General features: G+C 35.9%; 1 protein-coding gene across 1 annotated transcript in view; it reads left to right on the top strand.

Annotated features, from left to right (window-relative positions):
* Positions 1-79: 79 nt before the first annotated feature.
* Positions 80-12,289, top strand: part of LOC128640788 (vasculin-like protein 1) — a 77,291-nt gene continuing 65,081 nt past the window's right edge. The window contains exon 1 of the mRNA XM_053693209.1: positions 80-225. The gene's annotated coding sequence lies outside the window, so the exon portion shown is untranslated. The remainder of the gene's footprint in view (positions 226-12,289) is intronic.

Genomic DNA, 12,289 nt, shown 5'->3' with positions numbered 1-12,289 from the left:
TGAGACCTCGGTGAGGCGCAATCACAGGAGACCGCGACAGAGAGGCGTGACGGGACCGCTCTGGATTTGAGTTCCGTCTCTATGGTTATGCTCCGGGGGTCGCCATTTTGGTGCGCGCTTTGTTATGGTTTGTGAGGAGCAGGAAGCGGGCACCGAAGTGAAGGAATAGCACAGTAATCATTTGTATTAGACGCCGCTCCGTCCTCTGCGCTAGACGCCCATAAGGTGAGAGGCCGCGCTGCAAGGTGTCCTGGTCCGCGCTCTTCCTGACTTGTTTGTGTTTGGGGGGAGTCACGTGGCATTAAGTGCACTAAGGCACCGAGGCGGGTGCGGAGCCGGGCCTGCGGGGTGCTAGGTGTGCGCTTATTGGTACTGGAGCCTGAACAGTGGGTTACTGGGCCTGTGGTTGGGGCGCGGAGGGATGTATGTAATATATGGTACCGTATCCTACAGTGAAGGTTTGGAGAGGAAGAAACATTCACTCACTGTTTTCTCACTCATAGGAGTATTATGTAATCGAGTATTAAAGCATAGTTAGTGTGTACCTGCGTCTGGATTAAAAGTATTACTTATTTAAATAAAGGGACGTTAAACTCAAAATGTCATTACCCATAAAATGTTTGTCGTAAAGAAAACTTTAATGTACTTTCATTATTAATTGCTTACTTTAACTGTAATTTACCTTTATAAAATAGTTTTTTCACTGGCCAAGAGAGTGCATCGTGTAGGAACTATGTTAATGACACTTAAAACATGCTACACAGTGATTGCTTGGTCTTTGCAAAGGTTACTTTATAACTAACCAAGCACAATAAAGAAACTATAACTCCAGGGGTATGTCCATTGACTGCTCTTGATTAGGCAAGCCCTGCAGTTTGTACTTTAAAAAAACTACTAATATATACAGTACATATATAACATTAATATTTCTCTCCGTACTGGTGCATAGTGTGATTATGCATTACTGCCCTGCTTCATTTCTAGTTGGTATCAGTCACTTGTCTCAGTGTTCATTTGCTGACAATACAAGCAGAACAATGTTCCATATATTGTTTTTCATCATTCTAAATCAAATATAAATATTTTGTGGGTTTTGTTTCAGATTTATTTCAGGATTTAGCTATAATGTAGAAAAATCCAGAATGTTAGGAGACAAAAGTAACGGGACAGTCTGCACCAGAATTGTTAGTTTTAAAAGATAGATAATCCCATTATTACCCATTCCCTAGTTTTGCATAACCAACAGTTATAAAAATACACATTTTACCTCTGTGATTATCTTTTATTTAAGCCTCTGCAGACTGCCCCTTATTTCAGTTCTTTTGACAGACTTGCATTTTAGCCAATCAGTGCGGGCTCCTAGGAACTCCACATGCGTGAGCACAGTGTTATCTATATGACACACGTGAACTAACACCCTCTAATGGTGAAAAACAGTCAAAATGCCCTGAGAGCAGAGCCAGCCTTCAAGGGCTTAGAAATTAGCATATGAACCAACTATGTTTAGCTTTCAACTAAGAATACCAAGAGAACAAAGCAAAATTGGTGATAAAAGTAAATTGGCAAGTTGTTTAAAATGACATGCCCTATCTGAATCATGAAAGTTTATTTCGGACTAAACTGTCCCTTTAATGAGCTTTGGTCAGATCCAAAGTACTCTCACAAACCTATATAGAAAAAGCCCTATATAATCATGCTAATAAGTATATTAAGAGTCTGGACATCATGTTACCTCCACTTACCTATTCTCTCCCCAAGTTGTTTCTTTATATTTTTTTGTACAGTGTGTGTCTGTAGGGATGAGTCTAAATCTTAGGATAATGGACCTTCATAAAGAGAAATTAAACACACTTGAAAGTCAGTATTAAACTTTAATGGATCATATAGAGTATGCGCTTTTAAGAAACTTTTCAGTTTACACCTGTTATCAAATTTGCTTCATTCTTTTGGTATCTTTTGTTGAAAAGCATACCTAGGTAGCCTCAGAAGCAGCATTCTCTATTTTCCCATAATACTTGTTAATTGGAAAGTTAGATTTATAGCATTTGAGAAGTTGTCTGTCAATGTTACTTGTGCAAAGCAAGTTTAGATGTTCTGATAGTATACAATGCTGCACATATATTGTCTATTTTGTAGAAACACATTTGCAATATACATATATGTATTGGCAAAAATGGTTCTAGTAAAAGTTATCACTGTTTTAGTGTTAACATTTTTCTCTGCATGTGAAGCATAGATATTCTCAGTGCCCCAGCATTTTATATACTGCAGCTGCTCAGTGCCAGTGGGGTTTGTATCCAGGCATTTAGTCATTACCAAATGGTACAGGCATCTTATGATCTCTGTGCAAGTGCTGTTTAAAATGCTGATGCACAGTGCATACTTAAAGGGACACTGGACCCATTTTTTTTCCCTTTCATGATTCAGATAGAGCATGCAATTTTAAGCAACTTTCTAATTTACTTCTATTATCAATTTTTCTTCGTTCTCTTGCAATCTTTATTTGAAAACGAAGGCATCTATGCTAAGGAGCCAGCAAATGTTTGGTTCAGAACCATGGACAGCACTTGTTTATTGGTGCTGTCCAATCAGCAAGGACAACCCAGGTTGTTCACCAAAAATGGGCCGGCATCTAAACTTACATTCTTGCTTTTCAAATAAACATACCAAGAGAATAAAGAGAATTTGATAATAGGAGTAAATTAGAAACTTGCTTAAGATTGCTGCTCTATCTGAATCACAAAAGAAAAAATTTAGGTTCAGTGTCCCTTTTTAATTTATATGTTTTATTAAAAGCATTTTTGCTCATACATGTATATTATAAAAATGCTTCTATCCAACTGAAATGCATGCACGTGGATTCCAATTTCGTCTGGAATGTTCCTTTTAATTTTGTTTTCCCTGGACAACCTGAATACTATTTTAGGAACACATAATCGTGCAATATTACAATTCTCATGTACAACCAGGGGGTTGAAATACTTAATAAGAATATTGAAAGAACATCAAGTCAGTTATGTGTTAAAACATTATTACATGCTGAGAAAAACTGCATATAGTAAATGCTGATTATGGCAAAAACATCCTGGAAAACTTCTTTTTTTGCACATTATATTGTAATATTGGTGTCTTCTTTACTTCCATAACCCTAGTGTGATAAACAACCCTCAAGGTATAGTTTGCTTTTTATACATTGTCGGACCTCACGTTACCAATGAGGCTTCTTAGATAATCTCACAAGACCAGAGCCAGAGGAATGGGTTCTATGACTTGGTTGAATTTTTTTCTCTCTCTATGCTCTTTAAAGGGATTATCAAATTTTCTTCTCTTGGTATCTTTATTTGAAAGAATGTAAGTTTAGATGCCGGCCCATTTTTGGTGAACAACCTGGGTTCTCCTTGCTGATTGGTGGATAAATTCATCCACCAATAAAAAAGTGCTGTCCACCAAGAAAAAAGCTAAGATGCCTTCTTTTTCAAATAAAGATAGCAAGAGAACGAAGAAAAATTAATAGGAGTAAATTAGAAAGTTGCTTAAAATTTCATGCTCTGTCTGAATCACGAAAGAAAAAAATTGGGTTCAATGTCCCTTTAACATTGGGTTAATTGTATTATGATTTCTTTTTAAATCTTCATCATAGCACTAGTGCTTTAGTTGTCACCCTCTGTCTATAAAAAAACAAACACAACTTCTTTGAATAGTCACTTTCACCCTCCTTTTTGCTTAAAGGATCTTTAAACAGTAGATTTAAATTATCCAAAAGTGTGTAATGAAAGACAATGCAATATCACTTACAAATGATCAATATATTTTTCTTAATAAATTTAAAAATGTCCTTTTAATTTATTGGTTGAATTTCAGCTTTGTAACATGCCACTTTTTTTTCTCTCAATAAAAGTTTAAAATGAAAAACAAATGTCCTTTAATTTGGCGTCCATCTGTATCATGTGACAACTATCAGCTAGTCACTTATGTGTAAACCTTGAACTTTTGCACATGCTCAGTTTGAGTTAGTGCCTCAGAATGTGCATATCAATACTATACACAATTTGATAATAGAAGTAATAAGGTAACTTACAAATTTATATCGACTTTAGGAGCCGGGAAGACTATGAAAAAACCTAGTGTGCTCACTTTCAAGAGTCATGCAAAGGTATAAAGATAGATAAATAGAAGCCATATGTCAGAACTATAGTTTGTCTTAAATGCACATTAAACACTTTGAAATGGTAATATAAAATGATAAATCACATGTATAAAAAAAAATTGCAAGATGCTTTCATTATTTTGTCCCAATTTTTCTGTAATTCCATTCTGAAACTGAGCTTTTCAGTTCCTCTTAGAAATGGAAGTGCAGAACACTTTTATATTCCACACAGCCATTGGCTGCACACTCTAGTGACCTATTTATAACTGTTCCTAATTGGCCACAGCAGAGAAGGTAACCTAAGTTACAACATAGCAGCTCCCACTGTTTTATAGACATTAAAACTTTATACTTAGTTTGTCACTATTTATGAAACTTTAAAAAATACATCCACATGCTCTTCTCAGAGTAATCTTTTATTTGAATGCATTATTCTATCTAACATTATTACTGCAGCTGGCTTTAAAGTGAAAGTCAATCCTAGTGTTTCTGAAACACTAAGATTGACTATTGGAACAAATAAAGGGGACTTTCATTCATGAAGTATAAAATAGCGTTGCCGCACTGAGTTGCTTAGGCCGTGGCAGAACGACGTTTTGCTAAGAGGTGACGTTTCCACCTCTTAGCAAATACTGTAGCATGCAGAAAATCCGGTGCCACTGGGAGACAAGCTGGATTTCCCGCAGGGCTATTGGCTAAGAGGTGAAAACGTCACCTCTCAAGCAAAACAGGGTTCTGCCGTGGGCTGCCTTAGCAGCTCAGTTCGGCAACGCCTTGAAACATATAAAGGGGCTTTCAGCATGAAGTATTTTACCCTTTATGAATGAAATTCCCCTTTATTTATTTCATTGGTCAATCCTAGCGTTTCACAAATGCTAGGCTTGATTTTCTTATAGTGAAACAAGGCAGTTTTTGTTTTCTTTTCACTTGACAGTGTGTAACAACTTGAAAACATGTTTCAACGAACATATATTAGGTGTGCAAAACCGCTAAGTTTAGTTTTAACACTAGTACAGTATTCAATTAGTATTCCATAAAAACTGTACAGTACCTGTAAAATTTGCCAGACTACAACACTGAGACACGGAGTGCACTGCAGTGCTGTAAACAGACTGAACTGCGCATCACAAAACGGTGCCAGTCGCTTTTCTTGCATACTTCTGATGAGTAAATCCTTGGAGGTTGAACTTCAGCTCCATATTAGTGCTGTATTAGTGAAGCACTGTAAAGTGAGGTATACCTGTATGTTGTTAATCAGAGTATTTTATTATTGCACTATTGCTTGTATGTACCATATTAGAGCATTTTCTGTCCTTGTAAAGTTTGTAGCGTGCTGGCGACCAGCTTAAAACATTGTATCATCCATTATTTATACTTTCGTCACATGCTTTATCCCAGAGGGCTGTTTTTCTGTACTTTCTGGGAATTTAGGTGCTTTTCCTACTGTATGTAACCACAAACGTTATTGTCTGTGGTTTGTTACTTTTTCAAAAAGAGCATTATGAACGGTTTTACCCGTATGTGTCTTGTTTCTTTCTCCCTAAAGAAGAAATTTACACAATGGCATTTTAATGATTGGTAACTATCAAATATTATCAAATGTATTACTTTTATGCTGGAAATCAGGAAACACAGTTGAAATTTACTTGCTGCATTGATAGTACTTCGAACAGGATAGGGTGAAACTTGCCCACATTTATATTGACCCAAGGTGTGCAGTTCTAACTTCAAATCCAGGTCATTTAAAATATTTTTGTTTATTAGGAGTTCTGTACCTTACAACCTGGCATAGCTAAATCTCATACATATTCAAATTTAATGTTTCAAAGTGCACTTCTATCCATACTTATTGTTTGATGTGAGTTATACTTGTGAATACCATTTGTTTACCTAGGGAAAAGCCATTACTTATATTAAAAGGGACAGTAAAGTCAAAATTACTCTTAAATGGGTTTGATTGAGCATGACATCTTTCTAATTTACTTCTATTCTCCATTTTGCTTAGTTCCCTTGGTATGCTTTTGTTAAAGGGACAATCTAGTCAAAATTTAAATTTTCATGCTTCAGATAGGGCATTTAATTTTAAACAACTTTCCAATTTACTTTTATCATCAAAATTGCTTTGTTCTTTTGGTATTCTTAGTTGAAAGCTAAACCTAGGTAGTCTCATACACTAATTTCTAAGCTCTTGAAGGTTGCCTCTTATCTAAATGCATTTGACAGTTTCTCACAGCTAGAGGGCGTTAGTTTGTGTGCCATATAGCAACATTGTGCTCACTCCCGTGGAGTTTGAGTCAGCACTGATTGGCTAAAATGCAAGTCTGTCAAAAGAGCTGAAATAAGGTGGCAGTCAAGGTAATCAGATGTAAAAAGTATATTAATAAAACAGTGTTACTTATGCAAAACTGGGGAATGCGTAATAAAGGGATTTTTTTTTTAACAGTATAAATTCTTGAATGGTCTGTCCCTTTAAAGAAACACTAACCCAAAATTTTTTTCTTTTGTTATTCAGATAGAGCATGCAATTTTAAGCAACTTTCTAATTTACTCCTATTGTCAAATTTTCTTCATTCTCTTGCTATCTTTATTTGAAAAAGAAGGCATTGAAGCTTTTTTTTTTTTTTTTTTATTGGTGGATAAATTCATCCACCAATCAGCAAGAAACAACCCAGGTTTTTCACGAAAAAAGGACCGGCATCTAAACTTACATTCTTGCATTTCAAATAAAGATACCAAGAGAATGAAGAAAATTTGATAATAGGATTAAATTAGAAAGTTGCTTAAAAATGCATGCTCTATCTGAATCATGAAAAACATTTTTTTTTTTTTTTTTTTTTTTGGTTCAGGTTCCCTTTAATCTTATCTGAGTTCAGGATTGTGCACATTTTAGCCATGTGGCCGCAGTGTTAGCAATAATTCATATTGCTATGTATTTATACATTGTTTCATATGCTGCTGCTAAATACACATGCATGCTCCTTTTCAAATATTTGCAAATCTGTTGCATTACCTCTAGTATCCTTTTAGTCTTGTGACTTTTATGTACTTTGTATCAACAGCCATATTTACATATTCAGTCTAAAGGACTGATACAATGATACCTGTTAAAGTGAAGGTAAACTTTTATGAATGAAATCCTGTTTTTAGGGCTGCAACCAACGATTATTTTCATAATCGATTAATCGACTAATCTGATTAAAAAATATTATTCCCATATTTAAAGTAAAATCCACATACGGAGTGTTATAAATATAAACGTCAGGCTAAAACTTTACAACTTTACATTAACACAACTTTTGGTCTAATTTTTTAAGCAGAGAAACATTTTTTTTTAATTAAGCAAAACAAAACCACAAACTGTTTAAAAAAATGTAGAACTAGTAAGAGGTAGACTATCACTGTTTTATAATTCTGTTATTCACTCTTTCAGAAACTTTGCATTGCCATGTAAAAATGTCATCATGCTCCTGGCTGAGGCTGGCTCTCTTTTGCAGCTATTTTGCCTGCAGGATAGAAGTGGCATTCAGATGATGTTTAGGTGCCTGAGATGCATAAGTAGGGTTTTGCCAATTTCACTAAGGTGGGCTATTTATCTTTGTTAGTTCTCCACCAATGCAAGGGGCCTCTTAAAGCAAGTCTGGACTTTATTCTGACCTAAAAATATCTTGAATATCTATATGCAATGGTAAACAACCAGCTATAAGGTTAGGGGGAAAAAATATAGTCCCCTCTTAAAATAACATATATACTTAGAGGTTGAATTTGGTACATATTCCAATTAATTTAAAATATATATTAAAAAAAAAAAGGCAAAAGGGCTAAAGACAATATATCAGTAACAGGACACATTTATCTATACAGTACATATAATCCGCAATAGCAAGCTATCCACTAAAAATTGTGTAAATAGGTAATAGTGACATCAATTCATATAACAACTCCAATCTAGGGCTAGGTGTAAATAACAAGATCGGCACTATATCATGCAAAGCATAGTCCCAAATCACCTGATTTAATATAAACAATACAAATGATAACTCCTATTTCTTGTTTGCACATAAGACTAGAGTGGTTGTAAACTTAATACATTTATAGTGTCATGAAAAAGTGTGATGATTTTAATCCACTCTCATTCTTTCCCGCCTCGATCACTGCAACTCTGTCCTCTCTGGTCTCCCCACCTACCGCCTAGCTCCTTTACAATCCTTAATGAATGCCTCTGCCAGACTCATCTTCCTTACACGTCGCTCTTCATCTGCTGCACCTCTCTGCCAATCTCTTCGCTGGCTTCCTCTTGCCTCTAGGATCAAACACAACATTCTCACTCTGACATACAAAGCCCTCAACTGCACTGCTCCCCCCAATATCTCAGACCTTGTCTCCAGATACTCTCCCTCCCGTCCCCTTCGCTCTGCTCACAACCTCCTACTCTCCTCCTCTCTTGTCACCTCATCACACTCCCGTTTTACAGGACTTCTCCAGACTGGCTCCCATCTTGTGGAACTCTCTGGCTCGCTCCACAAGACTCTCTTCTAGTTTTAAAAGCTTCAAGTGCTCCCTAAAGACTCTACTGTTCAGGGATGCATACAACCTACACTAACCTTTCCTACTACCAGTTCCTCTACTCCATTACTATCCCCTGAACCCCCTTAGCATGTAAGCCTAAGAGTCCAGCTGTTTGTAGATCACCTTCTTAAGAGCTGACTACAACAGTGCAACTCTTGGCAGGGCCCTCTACCGATTTGATCCCTATAATTGTTTTGTTGTACTCCGTCTTTGTTAATAGCGCTGCGGAATCTGTTGGCCCTCTACAAATAACTAATAGTAATAATAGTAATAATAATAATGTTATTATTTATTATTATTATTATTTGTATTTTTATTATTATTTTTATTTATTATCTGTAGATGTCCTTTAGGCTAAGGGCATAACCATAGAACACAATATCATGTGCAGGAGCTCATTGGAGTAAAGCAGCTAGTGCTGTGCACAGACCAACTAATCGATTACGAGATTCGTTGACAACTATTTTCATAATCGATTATGCCGATTAGTTGTTGCAGCTCTACCCGTTATTTAAAAATACTATTAAAAACGGGCGCTTTCATTCATCAAAGTTTACAAAGCAGCCGTTCTTTTTTTTTTTTTTTTTTTTTTTTCCACAGCCAGAGCAGTTTCCCCCCCCCCTCCTGGAAATCCTCTCTTCAATTGTCATCAATGACTAATCCTGCTTCCTCCAATCACAGCTTCCCCCAGGGTAGTCATTGCCTGAATCCAATCTGTGATTGGAGGTAGCCGGATTAGTCATTGACGGTTTTTAATAGTATTTTTTTAAAAACGGACTTTCATTCATTAAAGTTTACCTTCACTTAAGCACTCAATTGATCAGCCTTATGTTGTTGGTGCATGAAAGTTTTTTTTTTTTTTTATCGCATACCTACTTTTAAACTTAGTGATTATAAAGTATAAGGAATTAAAGCCCAGTATTAAAAAATACTCTTAAAAACAGGGGCACTTAATTTATTAAACTTTACAAACATGATTTGGTTTTCTTTAAAGGGACATTCCAGTCAAAATATAAATGCACATAGATTTATTGCATCTTTGAATAGAAACATATTTGCCATATACATGTATTAGCAAACATGCTTCTATTAAGTTATCACTATTTTAGTGTTAACATTTTTCCCTGCACGTGCATGTGAAGCATAGCTAGATATTCTCACTGCACCCACGTTTTAAAAAATACAGCTGCTCAGATCATCAGTGGGGCTTGTATCATGTCAGTAATTAACAAATTGAGTCACTACCAGATGGTATCAATCACTTTAGGCTCTCTGAGCAAGTGCTGTGTTTAAAATGCTGGTGCACGGTGCATACTTAAATACACTTTTGAAACAGCTATAGCTTTTATTAGAAGCATTTTTGCTAATGCATGTATATTACAAAATTGCTTCTGTTCAATACCGAAATGCATCCATGTGGTTTCCAATTTTGGCTGGAATATCCCTTTAAATACTTTTTTGTTACGCTAACTAGACCGCCGATCCTCTGCCTGCTTCTCCTTCTGTATTTTGCAGATCGATGACTAATTTGTCTTCCTCCAATCGTTGTGTGCCCCCATTAGAGTCCAGCTCGTGGGGCACGCAACGATTGGAGAAGGCCGGATAATTTATCGATTTGCAAAATACAGAAGGAGAAACAGGCAGAGTATCGGCGGTCTAGTTACCGTAACAAAAAAAGTAGGTATTTTTTAAAAATTAATTAAAATTGCCCCTATTTTTAAGAGATATTAAAATGTTGTTTATACACCAAACCACGCATTTATATTAATCATCTGAATCGTGAAATTTTAATATCAAACTAGAAATAACTAATCTGAGGTTTTCCTGACACTGTCTCTAAGTTTGCCTTGGTCCTATGATTGTCTTGTCTTTGCCTCACCTTTGTTCATCTAGTTCCCAGTAGTATTGCTGCTCCTTCAACAAAGGATATCAAAAGAATTAATCAAATTTGATAATAGACACAAACTGTTTAAAACTGCATGTTCTATATGAATCATGAGAGAACAATGTTGGGTTTCATTCATGTCTATTTAAAGGGATGTTCTGTATAAAATTGGAATCCACATGGTTCATTTCAGTTTTGAATTGAACATTTTTGTAATATAAATGTATTAGCAAAAATGCTTATAAGAAAATCTATCTGTTTAAAATGTGTATTTAAGTATGCAAAGTGCACCAGCATTTTAAACAAAGATGCTTGTACCATCTGGTAATAACACCATTTAATTGATGACATGATACAAGCACTACTGGGGCTCGGAGCAGCTGCAGTATATAAAATGCTGTTGCACTATGCTTCACATGCACGTGCAGAGGAAAATGTAAACACTAGATACCAAAAGAACAAAGCAAATTTAGTAAATTAAATTGGGAAGTTTTTTTAAAGACAGTCTATCTGTACCTTGAAAGTTTAATTTTGACTCTACAGTCCTTTTTTTAAATGTTGTATGTATTTGTACTCCTAACCATCTTGCTTAGTAGTAGTAACCAAAGGGCTCCCTTTTTATTTTTACATCAAGTATGTTTGCAGCTGTCTTTCTGCTGTGCATGTGAAACAGGAGTGTAGATGTGACATGATAGTAAACTAGTGGGGTCTGAGGATCTTTGTGTGACCAGAGGAACAGTAAGTAAAAGGGACACTAGCATGCTATTTTAAACAACTTTCAAATTTACTTCAATTGACAAAATGTGCACAGTCTTTTTATATTTACACTTTTTGAGTCACCAGCTCCTACTGAGCATGTGCAAGAATAAGTGTGTATGCATTTGTGAATGGCTGGTGGCTGTCACATGGTAAGTGTATGCATTTCTGATTGGCGGATGGCTGTCACATGGTACAGGGGGAGTGGAAAAAATATAACTTAAAATTGTCAGAAAAAAAATCTACTACCCATTTGAAGTTCAGACTAAGTGCTATTGCATTGTCTTATCATGCATTTGTTGATTATGCAAATCTACTGTGTTGACTGGTCCTTTAAATCTGATTTAAACATCTATTCTTGTTTGTTAAAGTCTCCCTAGAACGTAGGGACAGTAAATTTATATGTAACATTACACAAGAGCTCTCTTATGCAATCCCATTCCATACTCTCATGCAACCTATTTCATGAGAGCAGGGCCTATCAATCACCCTGGACAAGCAAGTGTTGGGGCGTTTATCTCACCACCTCTCTGAGGCGGCAGAGAGAATAAAGCGCCGCAAATCCTCAAGCTGTGAATACATCTTTCTCTTTTAAAACTTGTTACATTATTTTTGTAAAATAGTTGTTCCTGTGCACAATACAGCTGTGGCTAGTTTCCTTATTTGTCAGAGCAGTCAGTCTATAAGGTCTAGTTTGTTTTGTGCAGTAGTTGCTACCAAAGGGACAATAGTCAGAATGAAACTTGTATGATTCAGTTAGGGAATGCATTTTTAAACCAACTTTCCAATTTACTTTTATCATCAAATTTGCTTTGTTCTCTTGGTATTAGTTGTTGAAAGCTAAACAGAGGTAGGTTCATATGCTAATTTAGAAGCTCTTGAAGGCTTCCTATTCTCTCAGTGTATTTTATTAGCTTTTTTTAGACAGCACTGAT

This window comes from Bombina bombina, chromosome 10, assembly GCF_027579735.1.
Source record: "Bombina bombina isolate aBomBom1 chromosome 10, aBomBom1.pri, whole genome shotgun sequence".
Taxonomy (NCBI): Eukaryota; Metazoa; Chordata; class Amphibia; order Anura; family Bombinatoridae; genus Bombina; species Bombina bombina.
Note: the sequence above shows the minus strand (reverse complement) of the source record. Positions and strands in the feature narration are given on the sequence as shown.